This window comes from Symphalangus syndactylus, chromosome 13, assembly GCF_028878055.3.
Source record: "Symphalangus syndactylus isolate Jambi chromosome 13, NHGRI_mSymSyn1-v2.1_pri, whole genome shotgun sequence".
NCBI lineage: Eukaryota > Metazoa > Chordata > Mammalia > Primates > Hylobatidae > Symphalangus > Symphalangus syndactylus.
Window position 1 is genome coordinate 118,140,158 of NC_072435.2, and position 17,492 is coordinate 118,157,649.

Sequence of the window (17,492 nt, forward strand, 5' to 3'; positions counted from 1 at the left end):
GTTTTGGAATATAGGGAAATATTTTCAGACATAATACCTAAAAACAGAACAATTCAAAGAGAAAAATGCTGCCATTTAATGACTCTGTCAAATGACAATGTTCTGCATTTTTCTCTGCAAGCAGAGCTTGGATGATGAAGCACAGGCCTCACTTTCCCATCTTGTCTTCCTCACAGCCAACGCCAGCCACTGGCAAAGAATCTGGCCAGGGATGACAAAGGTACCTGCAGCCCCCTCCAGTGGATGGAACAGTGCCCTCCCCCAAAGACATGTCCCCCTAGCACCTGTGGATGTGACCTTATTTGGAAAAAGCATCTTTGCAGATATAATTAAGAATCTTGAGATAAGATCATCCTGGATTACCTTGGTAGGCCCAAAACCCAATGAAAAGCATCCCTATAAGAAGAAGTGACCAGGCGCGGTGGCTCACACCTGTAATCCCAACACTTTGGGAAGCCAAGGTGGATGGATCACTTGAGGTCAGGAGTCCAAGGCCAGCCTGGTAAACGTGGTGAAACCTCGTCTCTCCTAAAAATACAAAAATTACGGCCGGGAGTGGTGGCTCACGCCTGTAATCCCAGCACTTTGAGAGGCCGAGGCAGGCGGATCACCTGAGGTCGGGAGGTCGAGACCAGCCTGACCAACATGGAGAAACCCTGTCTCTACTAAAAATACAAAATTAGCTGGGCGTGGTGGCGCATGCCTATAATCCTCAGGAGGCTGCAGCAGGAGAACTGCCTGAAACCAGGAGGCAGAGGTTGCAGTGAGCCCAGATTGTGCCACTGCACTCCCGCCTGGGCAACGAGAGCGAAACTCTGTCTCAAAAAAAAAAAAAAAAAATACAAAAATTAGCCAGGCATTGTGGCGCGTGCCTCCTGTAGTCCCTGTTACTTGGAAGGCTGAGGCACGAGAATCCCTTGATCCCAGAAGATGAAGGCTGTAGTGAGCCAAGATTGCGCCACTACACTCCAGCCTAGGAAACTGAGCGAGTCACCACCTCGAAAAAGAAAAAAAAAGAAGATGAGAACACATAGAAAGAAGGCCATGTGAAAACAGAGGCAGAGGTCAGGCGTGGTAGTACACGCCTGTAATCCCAGCTACTCAGGTGGCAGGAGAATTGGTTGAACCCAGGAGGCAGAGGCTGCAGTGAGCCGAGATCGTGCACTGCACTCCACCCTAGGCGACAGAGTGAGACTATGTCTCAATAAATAAATAAATAAATAAATAAATAAATAGTGTGGTTTGGGAGAAGATTCTGATGGACAGAATAAGAACCGGCATTTGCCTGGGCGACGGAGTGAGACTATGTCTCAATAAATAAATAAATAAATAAGTGTGGTCTGGGAGAAGATTCTGAAGGACAGAGTAAGAACTGGCACTTACCTGAAGACAGAAGTCACTATCATGATTATGAATATAAAATTCCCAAGCTCCTCACCACCATTACCACCATCACCACTGCCATCAGTGATGAGGGAAAGAGATCCGGGTGGGAGTCCCTACACTAAGGCCGTAGTTCTGATTCAGAGTCAGGTTTGAAACCACCTGCTTTACCGTCAGACTCTCACCACACAGCTTGCAAGTTTCAAGCAGAGTTATTTGTTCCTGCTGCTGCCTCAGACAGATAGAAGGGATTGACCAAGTCTCCTTTAGACTCAGCCAACAAACGCCATGTCTATGTCCAAAAAATTTCAGAAGGATGCAAACAGACTAAGTGTAGAAATTCCCTAGGGCCTTCCCTACTCTTCACCCTGGGCCAACATCATAGAGTGACAAGGGCCAGGTAGAACTGACAGAACAGACAGAGCAGGCACTGTGGTTCTGGAAAACCTTTTATGGTAACAAAATGAAAGAACAAAATGCTCCTTAAATTATTTCACTTGCGCAAAACAGGGAGCTGTTGGGCTCACGTCAAGCACTCCCTAAAGAGGAATTTTGAAAACGGCCACAAGACCTAATGAGGGAACTTTCAAATCTTGCAGCTCAGTATCATAAACTCACAAAAATCTGACCATCTTCAAGCCTCCGCCTAAAACACAGAAGCATGTGGTTATTACAAACCAAAGACTAATCATAAGCTCTGTCTAGGGTTCTGTTGTCCAATCCTCATGCCTCTGGTTTTCGGTCCATCTGTGTTCCTTGAATCCTAACGCGAAGAACTGTGACCAAGGTTTAATGAAGGAGAAAAATCTAGTCTGTCTCAATAAAAGAATTAGCAGCAACAACGCCAGTGTTGATTTTTTAAATCTTCCAATTTATAATTTCTTTTTCATGCATTACTAATGACTGGCATGTCAGGCTTGCTTCAAAAAAACAAAAGATCACTGAAAAACAAAAGATCAAAGTCTTTGTCATGGTACCCACAACATGCAATGACCAAGAGGCAACATCTCTGTATAATGTTTCAAGGTCAGTGAATGTCACATTGAAACTAATCAATTCCAAAAAATGTGCGAAAGATTTAAAAAAAGGCATTGTTGCCTCACTAATAAGCTGAGCATATTTGAATTTTTGACACTTGTGCTCAATGAATCAGGAGATTTGGACCTAAAATAAGACAAACGGCCAGGCACAGTGGCTCATGCCTGTAATCCCAGCACTTTGGGAGGCTGAGGCGGGCGGATCATGAGGTCAGGAGATTGAGACCATCCTGGCTAACATGGTGAAACCCCGTCTCTACTATAAATACAAAAAAAAAAAAAAAAAAAATAGCCAGGCGAGGTGGTGGGCGCCTGTAGTCCCAGCTACGCGGGAGGCTGAGGGAGGAAAATGGCGAGAACCCCGGGGGGGCGGAGCCTGCAGTGAGCCGAGATCGTGCCACTGCACTCCAGCTTGGGCGACAGAGCGAGACTCCGTCTCAAAAAAAAAAAAATAAAATAAAATAAATAAATAAATAAATAAATAAATAAATAAATAAATAAGACAAACTACCCTTCTCCCCCACCCTCCCAACATGTAAGGACCATAACACATAGAACATTGTAATTCAGAAATAATTTTTATGTGAATTCCTATCCCATTTGAGCATTACAATACTATGAATTAGCCACTATTATTACCTCTTCTTTACAAATGAAGAAGCGCTGCAGAAATTAAGAAATTAACAGATGTGTTTCCTCATTTGTTCATCACCTGTCTCCTAAGGTCATTCAGCTCAGTGGCAGAGATGCGAACACAGGTATTGTGATTCCAAAGTTCATCTCTTTTCACTAAATTTAATATTAAAACTTAGGAGATGTCACACATCAAGATGAAAAACATCAGTTCTGCTACTATGAGAATGACCTACATATGTATGGTATCAAGAGTTCACATAGCACAAATACAAAACTGCCTGTGTCTCAAGTTTTAGCTGTGAAGGTAGGTGTGCAATTACCATCAGTCCAATCAGGAATAAAGAGAATGACGATCTACAAGGTTAAGTGACCTTCCCAAGGTCACTCAAAGAAGTGGTGGCACTCTAGGGCTGGGCGCAGTGGCTCATACCTATAATCCCAGCACTTTGGGAGGCCGAGGTGGGCGGATCACCTGAGGTCAAGAGTTCGGAGACCAGCCTGGCCAACATGGTGAAACCGCGTCTCCACTAAAAATACAAAAAATTAGCTGGGCATGGTGGCAGGCGTCTGTAATCCCAGCTACTAGGGAGGCTGAGGCAGGAGAATTGCTTGAACCCCGGAGGCGGAGGCTGCAGTGAGTCGCCATTGCATCCAGCCTGGGCAACAACAGCAAAACTCTGTCTCAAAAAAAAAAAAAAAAAAAAAAAAAAGAAGAAGTGGTGGCACTCTCTGGGACCTGGTACTCTGCCTAACACACTAGCTCTGAAGAAAACCTACCCACAGGCTGGGTGCGGTGGCTCATGCCTGTAATCCCAGTACCTTGGGATGCTGAGACGGACAGATCATTTGAGGTCAGGAGTTCAAGACTGGCCTGGCCAAAGGGTGAAACTCCATCTCTACTAAAAATACAAAAATTAGCCGAACATGATGGCGCGTGTCTATAATCCCAACTGAGGCACGAAAATCGCTTGAACTCGGTAGGCAGAGGTTGCAGTGAGCCAAGATTGTGCCACTGTACTCCAACGTAGGCAACAGAGTAAGACCTTGTCTCAAAAAAAAAAAAAAAGAAAAAGAAAATCTACCCACAAGATGGTCATCCATTCATTCAACAAATATTTCCTGAAGAACTACTGTGCAAAAGACACTATTCCCTCTTCTCGGCAGCCAGGTGGGCAGGAAGGGAGAAAGCTCTGGGTGGCTGAGTGAGTGCTGAGAACACAACACGTGTCTCGCAGCAGAGAAAAGGGAGCTTACTAGGGAACCATAGTAGGACTACCAAGTAGCAGTAGGTATCACGTGAGGTTTGTGAGGTTAAAGTAAAACCAAGGTGGATCACCTGAGGTCAGGAGTTCGAAACCAGCCTGGCCAACATGGTGAAACCCCACCTCTACTAAAAATAAAAAATAAAAAATCAGCCGGGCATGGTGGCGGGCGCTTGTAATCCCAGCTACTCAGGAGGCTGGGAGAATCGCTTGAACCCAGGAGGCGGAGGTTACAGTGGGCCGAGATCGTGCCACTGCCCTCCGGCCTGGGTGACAGAGCAAGACTCCATCTCAAAAAATAAAAATAAAAAATAAAGTGAAACCATTCTGTCTAGTTTTTTTTCTTTTCTAACACATTTATGCTCAGGCACAGACACAAAGAAGATACCTAAATTCAACCATAATCAAAATTTGCCAGTTAAGTTAAAACTGGAAGGGATACAAGTGAGTTGATGGCAATTTCTTTTTTTTTTTTTTTTTTTTTTTTTTTTTGAGACAGAGTCTCGCTCTGTCGCCAGCCTGGAGTGCAGTGGCGCAATCTCAGCTCTCTGCGACCTCCGCCTTCTGGGTTCAAGCGATTCTCCTGCCTCAGACTCCTGAGTAACTGGGACTACAGGCACCCACCACCACGCCCAGCTAAATTTTGTATTTTTAGTAGAGACGGGGTTTCACCATACTGGCCAGGATGGTCTCAATCTCTTGACCTTGTGATCCGCTCGCCTTGGCCTACTAAAGTCCTGGGGTTACAGGCATGAGCCACCGCACACGGTCGATGGTAATTTTTAAAGCGTGTTTGAAAAATGGGACAGGACATCTGAGATGGGTAAAAAGGGACGTGAAGGCAAAGTAGAGCTGAGAGTGAAAAGGCGTGAGGGCAACGGATGAAGGGCTGCTGCAGCGAGGACATTGGATGCTCAGATGTGCATGCAAACCTCCCCAGGATCTTGTGAAACTTCCAGGCCCCTCCTGAACTATCATCCCAGGTTCCAGGCCTGTAGGGACTGCTCTGGGTGGTTTTACAGGGTTTTCATCTGAAGCCTCCCAGCCTTTCCCTGTTCTTCTATGTTCCTAAAATACGTCCAAGTTGGTCCCACACAACCACAACCTAAACTGCCACAAACTGCAGCTTCAGCTTTCTTACACTCCCGGGGGGTATTAATGCTGCCATTTTGAGGACCCTCCACCTCTCTGAATAGCAAGGGGTCAAAGGATAGGGGGTGGTGGTTAGAGTGAGAAGTTTCATCCCGTTGACCACAGGATGGAACTCAGAGGCCTGAGTATTGAAGGGACTGCTGGTAGGACTGCCCACGTCTATATTTGGAGGAGGAGGTGTTGACAGTAAGAAGGAAGGGAAAGTGAAAAGGAATGAAAGGAAGAGACTGAAGTCAGTGGATGTCAGCTGCAGGAGGGGTAACAGGTGGCAGCACTTGAAAGGATGTTGAATGTTTGAAGGATGAAGAAATAGTAACGTATCAGCAAGAAACAACATGGTCAGCTACCCCATGTACCTTCCCCTGAGAAGCCCTCTTCAGAGGGGTGAAGAGCAGTATCTTCAGAGGCCATCCAAGTTTTAGCATAACAAGGAGGGAAAGAGAATGCAGAGAAGAGGCTGGTGATAGACAAGTTTCATGATCACAACTTGAATTACAGAGGTCAAGAGTTTAAAGAGTTTGAGATGGAAAGAAATCAAGAATTGGGCTCGGCAGGGAGCATTGGTTCACACCTGTAATCCCAGCACTTTTGGAGGCCAAGGCGGGTGGATGACCTGAGGTCGGGAGTTCGAGACCAGCCTGGCCAACATGGCAAAACCCCCTGTACTAAAAATACAAAAATTAGCTGGACGTGGTGTTGCACGCCTGTAGTCCCAGTTACTCGGGAGGCTGAGTTAGGAGGACCGCTTGAACCCAGGAGACAGAGGTTGCAGTGAGCTGAGATCACACCACTGCACTCCAGCCTGGGCAAGTGCAAGACTCCATCTCAAAAAAAAAAAGAAAATACATCAAAATGAAGAAACGTAACTATGTGTTGCCAAACTAAAAAGAAGTATAGTCCAAAAAGTCTAGAAAAAGGAAGCTATGAAGAAAATGTCTATTGACTAACAATGGGAAAAGGTTCTCTTGAAAAGAGACAGTGCGTCCGTGGAGCACGTACACCATTGTTATGGAAAAGGTTTGTCAGGATCGCAAAGCTGGATAAAAATAGGCATTTGGATAGTCAAGTCAGTGTTCCAAAATTCTATGCTCAGATTACAGTTTAGATTTTCAACAGTGACCAAAGAGGATAGTATCCTTTCAGCATTTCTCTGATTATAAATACACAGTTATTTTTTATAAACTACAATCTCTCAATTTGTGTGATTCAAGAATCTAATCTCTGAGTAAATGATTTTTTTAAAAAATGAGATTCTGGCTGGCACAGTGGTTCACATCTGTAATCCCAAGACTTTGAGAGGCCGAGGCAGGAGGATTGTTTAAGCCAAAGAGTTTGAGACCAGCCCTGGGCAATACGTCTCAAAAAAAAAAAAAAAAGAGAGAGAGAGAGATTCTAAGCTTACAAAGCTGACGGTTAAGATCATCCTGCCAATCGTGACTTGATTTTTAAGACAGGGTCTCGCCCTGTTGCTCAAGCTGGAATGCAGTAGCACGATCACAATTCACTGCAGCCTCTAACTCCCAAGCTCAAGCGATTCTCCCACCTTCACCTCCCATGTATCTAGTACTACAGGTGCATGCCACCACACCCAGCTAATTTTTAAATATGTTTGTAGACATGGGGTTTCTCCACGTTGCCCAGAATGGTCTTGAACTCCTGGGCCCAAGGGATCCTCCCGCCTCAGCCTCCCAAGCACTGGGATTACAGGCGTGCACCACTGTGCCCAGTCTATGACTTTCGTTACTATAATACAGTGGTTCTCAAAGTGTGGTCGGTGCACTCCTAGGGAACCTCTGAGACCCTTTTACAGAATCAAAACTATTTTCATAATAATACTAAGACATCATTTTCCTTTTTCACTACGTTGACACTTGCACTGATGGTACAAAAGCAATGCTGGATAAGAACTGTACATGCTGTTTCAAGGCAATGGAACCAAATTGAACTATTCTTTTCTGTATTTTACATCATGACTGCTTGTGGAGGCGGGGGGCACTGCTGTCACTTAAGAGTGTGATGAAGCATTTCATAAAGGAGATAAATAATTTGTTAAATTTCAACTCTTGAATACATGCCTTTTCATTTTTATATATATATATATATATATTTTTTTTTTTTTTTTTAGAAACAAGGTCTTGCTCTGACACCCAGACTGGAGTGCAGTGGCACGATCACAGCTCATTGTAGCCTCAACCTCCTGGACTCAAGCCATCCTCCCGAGCAGGTGAGACTACAGGCACACACCACCATGCTTGGCCAAATTTTTATTTTTTTGTAGAAGTGCGGTCTGCTATGTTGCCTAGGCTGGTCTGGAACTCCTAGGCTCAGGCGATCCTCCTGCTTCAGTCTCCCAAAGTGCTGGGATTAAAAGCGTGAACCACTGCACCTGGCCTATTATTATTTCTAATGAATTAATATTTTTAAATATTCTCAAGTTTTAATTTCTAATATGGTAAATATTAACAGCTATAACATACATAAACAAAAGCTCTTTAGAGACCTCATTCGTTTTTAAGAATGTCAGAGGGCTGGGTGTGGTGGCACAGTTCAAACTCGTGTTGTTCAAGAGTCAACTATACATAAAACATGCATTTCTATAAGGCAGTCATCAGAAGCACTGGTTCTACAGCAGAGGTTCTCAAAATGTACAGAATCGGCATCCCAATTAGCTGGGACCACAGGCACCCGCAACCACACCCGGCTAATGTTTTGTATTTTTAGTAGAGATGGGGTTTCACCCTGTTAGCCAGGATGGTCTCCATCTCCTGACCTCATAATCCGCCTGCCTCAGCCTCCCAAAGTGCTGGGATTACAGGAGTGAGCCACCGCACCCAACCAGCTATCTGTATTTTAATAAGCCTTCAGGTGATTTGGATGCTCAAGTTTACTGTTGCTGTTGTTTCAGACACAGGGTCTTGCTCTGTCACCCAGGTTACAGTGCAGTAACACAATCGTAGCTCACCGCACCCTTCAAATTCTGGGCTCAAGTGATTCACGAACCCCAGCCTCCTGAGTAGCTGGGACTACAGGCGTGTGCGACCAAGCCTAGGTAATTATTTTGTATTTCTTTTTTGTAGAGACTGGGTCTCACTGTGCTGCCCAGGCTGGTCTTAAACTCCTGGGCTGAAGTAATACTACTGCCTCAGCCTCCCAAAGTGCTGGGGTCATAGGCGTGAACCACTGCACTCAGGCCGGATGCTAAAGTTTGAGAACCACTGCTAAGTTATTCATCAAGAAGTAATCTGAGGTCCAACTGACTTCCCCAACACCTCTACAGCAGCCTTCCTGCTTCCCCTCCTCCATGTTTTCAAGGCTGGGGGTCCCCTTTGCTTCGAATGTCCTTCCCAAGTCTTGTGGTCTTCAGCTGCTGAAACTTGGCTCAAGGGCAAACTCAGGCATTCATCTGCCCCAAAAAACTTACTCCAGTCCTCGCAATGAAAATCTGTTCATCCTTCCACTACCCATGGTAAGTCTGTGCCTCTGCAATAGCCCCTTGCACACTTGGCCACATGTGTAGCTCACAGATTCCACCACACTAGAAATCTCTCAAGGGAAGAAACTGTATTTTAGTCACCTTTATGTTTTACCCAGCACTTTATAAACAATGCTTACTAAATAAAATGAATGAGAAAAATAGTCTCAAGTATTTAGATGACTCTACAAACCAGCTGGGGTATATCCAATACCAAACCAAAATTACAGCTGGTGCTTGCTACAGATGACAGAAAACTATATGACAGACATCTAAGCCCAAAGAATTTATAAACGGCTGGGTGCGGTGGCTCACGCCTGTAATCCCAGCACTTTGGGAGGCCAAACTGGGCAGATCACTTGAGGTTAGGTGTTCGAGACCAACCTGGCCAACATGGCGAAACCTCATCTCTAGTAAACATCCAAAAATTAGCCAGGCGTGGTGGTACATGCCTGTAGTCCCAGCTACATAAGAGGCTGAGGCATGAGAATTGCTTAAACCCAGGAGGCAGAGGTTGCAGTGAGCCGAGATCGCGCCACTGCACTCCAGCCAGCACAGCAGAATAAGATCCTGTCTCAAAAAAAAAAAAAAAAAAAAAAGAATGTATAATGTAGTTGGGGAGTGATACAGTTTGGATATCTGTCTCCTGCTAAATCTCATGTTGAACTGTAAACCCCAGCGCTGGAGGTGGGGCCCGGTGGGAGGTGTTTGGGTCATGGGGGCAGACCCCTCATGGCTAGGTGCTGTCTTTGTGACACTGAGTTCTTGCAGGGTGGGTCATTTAAAAGTGTGTGGCACTTCCTCTCCCCCACTCTCTTTCTCACTCCTGGAACAGGTGTTCCCCCTTTGCCTTCCACCATGATTAGAAGCTTCCTGAGGCCTCCTCAGAAACAGATGCTGCTATGCTTCCTCTCCAGGCTGCACAACTGTGAGCCAATTCAATCTCTTTTCTAATAAATTACCCAGTCTCAGATATTTCTCTTTTTTTTTTTGAAACGGAGTCTCGCTCTGCACCGAGGCTGGAGTGCAGTGGCACAATCTCGGCTCACTGCAACCTCCACCTCCTGGGTTCAAGCGATTCTCCTATCTCAGCCTCTCGAGTAGCTGGGACTACAGGCATGCGCCACCATGCCCGGCTAATTTTTGCATTTTTAGTAGAGGTGGAGTTTGGACGTGTTGGCTAGTCTGGTCTGGAACTCCTGGCCTCAAGTGATACGCCCACCTCGGCCTCCCAAAGCATTGGGATTACAGGCGTGAGCCACTGTGCCTGGCATCATTTGCTTTTAAAAGTCACATAATCTTGCTTTCCAAACTATAATGTGACAAAATATACCTACACATTAACCCCCAGAATCCACTACTTACACCATTGACTGATACCACGGTTAGACCATTTTTTTTCAAGTCAAGAACCATTTGTATAATGTTTATCTCTCTTCTGCCGGATGAGGTATGAAAAAAAAAAAAAGAATAAAATGTTTATTTCTAGAACTTAAGTCACTTCCAAAGAGTCAAAAACAGCTACTGCTTTGCTTGTACTCCCTCGAATATGAGAAGCAGGGAGATCTACTTCAAAGCCCCAACTACGTACCAGGGAATAGGGCTCCATGAACAGATTGCTCAGCCATACAATCATTTCTCTTCCTGCTCATTAAAAGGTTTACACTTCCGGCTGGGCGTGGTGGCTCACACTTGTAATCCCAACACTTTGGGAGGCCGAGACGAGCAGATCACTTGAGGTTGGCAGTTTGAGACCAGCCTGGCCAACATGGCGAAACCCCATTTCTACTAAAACTACAAAAATTAGCCAGATGTGGTGGTGGGCACCTGTAATCCCAGCTACTTAGGAGGCTGAGGCAGGAGGAATGCTTGAATCCAGGAGGCAGGGTTTGCAGTGAGCTGAGACCATGTCACTGCATTCCAGCCTGGGTGACAAAGTGAGACTCCATCTAACAAAAAGAAGAACAAGGCCAGGTGCAGTGGCTCACACCTGTATTCCCAGCACTTTGGGAGGCTGAGGTGGGCGGATCACCTGAGGTCAGGAGTTCAAGACCAGCGTGGCCAACATGGTGAGACCCCATCTCTACTAAAAATAAAAAAATTAGCTGGGTGTGGTGGCGGGTGCCTGTAATCCCAGCTACTCGGGAGGCTGAGGCAGGAGGATCGCTTGAACCCAGGAGGTGGAGGGTGCAGTGAGCTGAGATCGCACCATTGCACTCCAGCCTGGGGCACAGGAGCAAGACTTCGTCTCAAAAAATAATAATAAATAAAATAAGAAGAAGAACTTCATGTCAGCTTTATGACATGAAAAATAAATGACATTTGGGATGTCAAATTCAGTATTCCTCAAAGTAGGACTATTCTTCCTCCCAACAACACAAAAATGTGTTTTACCCTCCATAAGTCAAGTTTTAGTATCTAGTGCGTTAGATACTGCCATAGCCTCAATGCCTGGAAAACAGCACCTGAGGGATGTTTCAGATAGTTGGAACACCATTTGAATGCACCACCACCAATCCATACAAGAATCACAAATGTTAGTTGGATTACTAATTCTAAGAATCCAAGCTCCTCATTTTCCTCTCAGATATCACTTATCACTACACATTATTTGAACAGTAAATTACATAAAAATCTGTCTTCCAAGCCAGGCACAGTGGTTCACACCTGTAATCCTAGCACGTTAGGGGGCTGAGGTGAGAGGATTGCTTAAGTCCCAGAGTTTGAGACCAGCCTGGGCAACACAATGAGACCGCCATCTCTACAAAAAAATACAAATTAACTGTGTGTGGTGGATCACGCCTACAGAGCGAGCTACTCAGGAGGCCGAGGCAGGAGAATGGTTTGAGCCCATGAGGCCAAGACTGCAGTGAGCTATGATTACATGACTGCACTCCAGCCTGGGCGATAGATCGAGCCCCATCTCTAAAAACAAAACAAAAGAAAGAAGGAAACTGGCCGGGCACGGTGGCTCACGCTTGTAATCCCAGCACTTTGGGAGGCCGAGGCGGGCGGATCACAAGGTCAGGAGATCGAGACCACGGTGAAACCCCGTCTCTACTAAAAATACAAAAAAAAAAAAAAAAAAAAAACTAGCCAGGCGTGGTGGCAGGCGCCTGTAGTCCCAGCTACTCGGAAAGGCTGAGGCAGGAGAATGGCTTGAACCCGGGAGGCGGAGCTTGCAGCGAGCCGAGATTGTGCCACTGCACTCCAGCCTGGGCGACAGAGCGAGACTCCGTCTCAAAAAAAAAAAGAAGGAAACCTGAGGTTGGGTATACATACAGTTCAAGACCATAGCCTTCTCAAAACATAAAAATATGCTTTCTGTATTTATTCCTTTTAATAAGCAATCCCCTATAACCTGCCTCATTAAGGTAAGAATATTCAAAACATCCACATAAGGAAAAAACTGACTTGTGGTAGAAGAGAGTGAGTGAGTTACCAGGATCTTGAACGAAAACAAAACAGGACCCCAGCAATGAATCCCACAGCTTGGTGGTGCAGTTAGTGCTGCACAACACTTCACGCAAAGCACAAAGGGCGGTCACTGTGCCAGGAGCCCCAGAAAAGCACCACGGCAAGCCGGCTCGAGAATCCCTCCCGCTCCAACCCCCGCTCCCACTCAGACCACATCTCAGGAACCACCCTTCCGGGAAAGAGATCTTACAAGGTGAATGTGAATTCAAAGGTTAAAGATTCACTTCTATTCTCCCTAATAAGAATACATACTAGGCCGGGCGCGGTGTCTCACGCTTGTAATCCCAGCACTTTGGGAGGCCGAGGCGGGCGGATCACGAGGTCAGGAGATCGAGACCACGGTGAAACCCCGTCTCCACTGAAAATACAAAAAAAAAATTAGCCAGGCGTGGTGGCAGGCGCCTGTAGTCCCAGCTACTCGGAGAGGCTGAGGCAGGAGAATGGCGTGAACCCGGGAGGCGGAGCTTGCAGTGAGCTGAGATGGTGCCACTGCACTCCAGCCTGGGCAACAGAGCGAGACTCCGTCTCAAAAAAAAAAATAAGAATACATACTAAAAGCACAAAAATTGTTTTTTGGTTTTTTATTTTTGAGACAGGGTTTCATTCCTGTTGCCCAGGCTGGAGTGCAGTGGCCCACTCTCAGTTCATTACAACTTCCACCTCCCAGGCTCAAGCAATCCTCCTGCCTCAGCCTCCCGAGTAACTGGGACTACAGGCACACGCCACCACCCCCGGCTATTTTTTGTATTTTTAGTAGAGACAGGGTTTCGCCATGTTGGCCAGGCTGGTCTTGAACTCCTGTCCTCAAGTGATCCACCCGCCTCGGCCTCCCAAAGTGCTGGGATTACAGGTGTGAGCCACCACACCCAGCCAGAAATGTTTTTAATAATGAAACTTGATCTAAAGCAGTTAAATATTATCCCTGTGGCTAAAATTCACTGCAGAGTGGCAATCTTGTTTTTTTTTCTTTTTAGATGGAGTCTCACTCTGTCACCTAGGCTGGAGTATAGTGGCATGATCTCACCTCACTGCAACCTCCACCTCCTAGGTTCAAGCTATTCTCCTGCCTCAACCTCCCAAGTAGTTGGGATTACAGGCGTGTGCCACCACGCCCAGCTAATTTTTTGTATTTTTAGTAGAGACGAGGTTTCACCATATTAGCCAGGAGGGTCTCGATTTCCTGACCTCAAGTGATCTGCCCGCCTCGGCCTCCCAAAATGCTCGGATTACAGGCATGTGCCACCGTGCCCAGCCAGATTGGCAATTTCAAGTTCTTAGAACTTATGTGTACAGGATGGCTCATTTCTACAAAGCTATCTTAAAGACATCCCAGTTAAAGAGAGACATTTGATTGGGCATACACCTAGTGGACCCATAAAGGGCTCTTAGTCTCTAAGAAAGTAAGTGTTTTAAGAGTCTAGATCTTGGCTGGGCACGGTGGCTCCCACCTGTAATCCCAGCACTTTGGGAAGCTGAGGCGGACAGATCACGTGAGGTCAGTAGTTTGAGACCAGCCTGGACAACAAGGTGAAAACCCCATCTCTACTAAACTACAAAAACTAGCTGGGTGTGGTGGTGTGCACCTGTAGTCCCAGCTATTCAGCAGGCTAAGCCAGGAGAATCACTCGAACCTGGGAGGCCGAAGTTGTAGTTAGCTGAGATCAGACCACTGCACTCCAGCCTGGGCAACAGAGTGAGGTTCTGTCTCCAAAAAAAAAAAAAAAAAAAAAAAAAAAGATTCTAAGTCTTATGTATTTAAGAAAATAGGGACATGTGACTGTTTCGGACGAGGAAAAAACAGAGAACACACAGGGCAATGCTTTTAAAAGCACAGTCTACCTCAAAAAAACAGGATGTGATGTCTGACACTGACATGCTTTATGAGTGCAAAGCAATAAGAAAATTATTATTTGGGAGGCGGTGCATCACCTCTCCACTTAAACTCACAGTCAAACTTAGAAAAAAGTTCCATTGTTTACGTACTGCATTATTTAAATAAAAGATGAAAAGGGGCCAGGCGCGGTGGCTCACGCCTGTAATCCCAGTACTTTGGGAGACTGAGGAGGGCGGATCACTTGAGGTGAGTTTGAGACCAGCCTGACCAACACGGTGAAACCCCGTCTCTACTAAAAATACAAAAAAATTAGCTGGGCGTGGTGGCATGTGCCTATAATCCCAGTTACTCTGGAGGCTCAGGCACAAGAATTGTTTGAAGCCGGGAAGCAGAGGCTGCAGTGAGCCACGATTTCGCCACTGCACGCCAGCCTGGGCAACAGAGTGAGACCCTGTCTCAAAAAAACAAAAAAAAAAGATGGAAAGGGACAATTTATCAAGTGTTTGCACCCAGCATACAGAAACACAGGGTTTTCCAAGTTTTTATTTACTTAAAGAAGGACAACCCTTTAGGCCAGGCACAGTGGCTCAGGCCTGTAATCCCAGCATTTTGGGAGGCCGAGGTGGGCGGATCACGAGATCAGGAGATCGAGACCATCCTGCCCAACATGGCGAAACACCGTCTCTACTAAAAATACAAAAATTAGCTGGGTGTGGTGGTGTGCGCCTATAATCCCAGCTCCCAAGGAGGCGGAGGTTGCAGTGAGCCGAGATTGTATCACTGCACTCCAGCCTGGTGACAGAGCAAGACTCCGGCTCAAAAATAAAGGACAATCCTTTAAAAAGTTAATATTAACCCTCAGAGACTAGGTTTCTGAATATTTGTAAGAACCAACACCTTTTCTTCCAACTCCAAATGAAACAGGCATAAACGGCACAAGGTAAAATAATCAAAAACAGATGGTGACAACTTCTCGATTGTGATGCATCTGACTTGAGACCTCTGGGTCATAAAGAATTTCTGCCACTGATAACCTAGTCTAATCGTTTCAAACTGTTACTTTTTCACAGAAGAAAAAACGATGTTTATTTGCAGAAAAAATGGATAGTAAATTCCATAGCAAATAGAGCCACTGACTAATCACAAACACACAGTAAAAACATGTTCTACTCAACTATGGAGTTTCTGCTTTTAAAAGTCCTGCCAGAGGATATTCACAATTATTTTCTCATCATTATACGATATCTTTCAGCAAAATAAAGAGGGCCTGGGTCAATGTCTTTACTTTTTATCTATAAGAAGTTGAAGAAAATCGGCCGGGCGCGGTGGCTCACGCTTGTAATCCCAGCACTTTGGGAGGCCGAGGCGGGCGGATCACGAGGTCAGGAGATCGAGACCACGGTGAAAACCCCGTCTCTACTAAAAATACAAAAAAATTAGCCGGGCGTAGTGGCGGGGGCCTGTAGTCCCAGCTACTCGGAGAGGCTGAGGCAGGAGAATGGCGTGAACCCGGGAGGCGGAGCTTGCAGTGAGCCGAGATCGCGCCACTGCACTCCAGCCAGGGCGACAGAGCGAGACTCCGTCTCAAAAAAAAAAAAAAAAAAAAAAAAAAAAAGAAGTTGAAGAAAATCAACACAAATCTAGAATATGAAAATAGTACCTCATGGTGTCTGTAGAATCAGGGCAGGCATCAGCTCATATCCTGCCAGAAGCTGGGAAAACATTTTGAACAGCCTGGCTATGAGGTCATGACGATGACCTCACAAACAGGAATTCTGATGTTTGTCAGCCTCTGGGCTGAAACCTCACCACTTTAAAGGAATCTGGAGCTGATGACTCAAGAAATGTCCTTCTTCCTAAGAAATTATCCTCCCATCTGAAATTAGCAGCATCTAATCTCAGTTTTCTCCACTGCTGACCAGCATCAGCAACACAGGTAAGCAGAGACAAGCAAGTCCACCTAAATAGCTGAACACCAGTCATGTACGCATATCTATATTACCTGCAAACTTCCAGTATGCAAGTTTTCATTTTGGTTCAGTTCCAAACACTTTTTCTTAGTATTCTTTACTGGAAAATTGGGCTACTTTTAAGAATCCCGGCCAGGCGCGGTGGCTCACGCCTGTAATCCCAGCACTTTGGGAGGCCAAGGCAGGCAGATCATGAGGTCAAGAGATCGAGACAACCCTGGCCAACATGGTGAAACCCCGTCTCTACTAAAAATACAAAAATTAGCTGGGCATGGTGGTACGTGCGTGTAGTCCCCGCTACTCGGGAGACTGAGGCAGGAGAATCTCTTGAACCTGGGAGGCGGAGGTTGCAGTGAGAAGAGATTGTGCCACTGCACTCCTGCCTGACAATAGAGCAAGACTCCATCTCAAAAAAAAAGAAAGAAAAAAGAATCCTGATAACTGAGTACGAAATAAATCATAAACTTAAAATGTTACCCTTGCCATCCTAATAAACTATTGAGTTCACCAGCCCCAATATTTACCCTGTTTACTAAGGAGAAGTGATTAAGATGTCTAAGTTCATTTTGAAAATGCCAAAAGAATAAAGCCTCGGGACAGCTCTAGAATAGCCCTGTGTATCTTTGTGAGGAAAAGGCAAAATGGCCAGGCTGTTGTTTCCTCCCTCCTAAGAATTTTGGAGTTTGCAGGCCAGCACAGAATAAGAATTAGTGACATTTTATTGTTTCTAAGTGCTTAAAAATTCTGAAATTGAAGGGAACTGTAACAGAGACTCAGAACAATTATCTCAATGGAATCATTGGTAATTTTTATCTTGAGTCTCTAGAAATTTTATTTAATGAACAGGTATAATTAATTTCATAGGCAGAAAAAAACTCTTTTGAGCCACAGTAAAACGGCTTCAACTGAAAGAGTGAAGAAACAGACTCTACTGAGCTGCTTTCTCCACAGAAACAAGAGTGCAGCACAGCCAAGCCAGGATGGAAGTGAATACATATGGAGAGGGGGAGAGGGTGGCTAGCTGTTCACCAAGACTTTTTTTTTTTTTTTTTTTTTTGAGGCAGAGTCTTGCTCTGTTGCCCAGGGTGAACTGCAGTGATGCACTCATGGCTCATGTCAGCCTTGACCTCCCAGGCTCCAGCCATCCTCCCACCTCAGCCTCCCAAGTAGCTGGGACTACAGGCAGACACCACCACACCCGGCAAATTTTTTTTCTTTTTTTTCTTTTTTTTTTTTTTGTTTTGGAGAGACGGGGTTTTACCATGTTGC

At 45.5% G+C, this 17,492-nt stretch overlaps 1 protein-coding gene across 7 annotated transcripts in view; it reads right to left on the minus strand.

The window, feature by feature from the left end:
- Positions 1-17,492, minus strand: part of CLIP1 (CAP-Gly domain containing linker protein 1) — a 145,486-nt gene that overhangs the window by 110,246 nt on the left and 17,748 nt on the right. The gene's annotated exons all lie outside the window — the stretch shown is intronic.